The sequence below is a fragment of the Cryptomeria japonica genome, chromosome 4 (genome assembly GCF_030272615.1).
Source record: "Cryptomeria japonica chromosome 4, Sugi_1.0, whole genome shotgun sequence".
NCBI lineage: Eukaryota > Viridiplantae > Streptophyta > Pinopsida > Cupressales > Cupressaceae > Cryptomeria > Cryptomeria japonica.
In genome coordinates this window covers 411013460-411015611 of record NC_081408.1, presented here as the reverse complement: position 1 = coordinate 411015611, position 2152 = coordinate 411013460, and positions in this window count along the sequence as shown.

The following is a 2152-nucleotide window of genomic DNA, read 5'->3' as shown; positions in this document are numbered from 1 at the left end:
TTCACCTCTTATGTCAAAATTTTCCACATGTTGAGCATTTTCATTATCACTTTCAACATTTTCAAAATTTTCAATATTTTCACTTTCAAAATCTACATTTTCATTTTCAATAACTTGTGGCACATTTTCAAATTCAATTTCCTCTTCAGTTGAAGTAACATTAGCAATATTTAACATACCTTGTCTTCTCCTCCTATGACATTCTCTATCTCTTTCTCTATACACTTCAATTTGGTCATTTGAAAGTTTTCTTTTGCATTTAGACTTTCGACGACTACTACTCCCCATTTCCCTCCACACATGCTCCTTCATGATTGACAATGTGAGTTTTCACTTTAAGAATCTCCCAAAAGCACAAATTTGTCTCTAGCTGTCTGAAAACCCATGATCCTCGACAAAAAACAGAATATGCAGACTGTGGGCCGTTGGAATCTACAGAATGTCCCACAAACCCTTTTTTTCTCGGTTTTTTGTACAAAAATTGGATATCGGATAAAATCAAATATCAGATTTTATCCGATATCCGATTTTAGTACAAAAATTTGTGGTCCCCCAAAAAATTCCCGTTGCCGCCATTTATTTAGTAAACTGCCACATTGCAGAAATCCGATATCCAATTAAATCGGATATCGGATTTTATTAGTCATATTTTAGAGAGAGAGAGAGAAGGAGAGAGAGAGAGAGAGAGAGAGAGAGAGAGAGAGAGAGAGAGAGAGAGAGAGAGAGAGAGAGGTCATATGGTGTCATTAGGGGTCATATGGTGTCTTGGGACACCATAGGACCCCTTAAGACACCAAATCATGTCGTTAGGGGTCATATGGTGTCCTAAGGGGTCATATGGTGTCCTAAGAGGTCATATGGTGTCCTAAGAGGTCATATGACCCCTATGGACCCCATATGACCCCTATGGACACCATATGACCCCTAATGACACCATATTGGGTCGCTTTGGGTCATATTGTGTCCTAAGGGGTCATATTGTGTCCTAAAGGATCCTATGGTGTCCCAAGACACCATATGACCCCTATGGACACCATATGACCCTTAACGACACCACAGGACCCCTTAAGACACCTAATCATGTCGTTAGGGGTCATATTGTGTCTTACGGGGTCGTAGGACACAATATGACCCCTAACGACATGATTTGGTGTCTTAAGGGGTCCTATGGTGTCGTTAGGGGCCATAGGGTGTCCATAGGGGTCATATGGTGTCCCATGAACCCTTATGACCTCTTAGGACACCAAATGACCCCTAATGACACCATATTGGGTCGCTTTGGGTCATATTGTGTCCTAAGGGGTCATATTGTGCCCTAAGGGGTCCTATGGTGTCCCAAGACACCATATGACCCCTAACGACACCCTATGACCCCTAACGACGCCATAGGACCCCTTAAGACACCAAATCATGTCGTTAGGGGTCATATTGTGTCCTACGACCCTGTAAGACACAATATGACCCCTAACAACATGATTTGGTGTCTTAAGGGGTCCTATGGTGTCGTTAGGGGTCATAGGGTGTCCATAGGGGTCATATGGTCTCTTGGGACACCATAGGACGTCTTAGGACACCGCATTGTGTCGTATAGGGGTCATATGGGGTTGTTAGGGGTCATATGGTGTCCATAGGGGTCATATGGTGTCTTGGGACACCATAGGACCCCTTAGGACACCATATTGTGTCCTATAGCAGTCATATGGGGTTGTTAGGGGTCATATTGTGTCTTGGGACACCATAGGACCCCTTAGGACATCATATTGTGTCCTATAGGGGTCATATGGGGTCGTTAGGGGTCATTAGGGGTCATATGGTGTCCTAAGAGGTCATAAGAGTCCATGGGACACCATATGACCCCTATGGACACCCTATCACCCCTAACGACACCATAGGACCCCTTAAGACACCAAATCATGTTGTTAGGGGTCATATTGTGTCCTATGACCCTGTAAGACACAATATGACCCCTAACGACATGATTTGGTGTCTTAAGGGGTCCTATGGTGTTGTTAGGGGTCATATGGTGTCTTAGGACACCATAGGACCCCTTAGGACACAATATGATCCCTTAGGACACAATATGACCCAGAGCGACCCAATATGGTGTCATTAGGGGTCATATGGTGTACTAAGAGGTCATAAGGGTCCATGG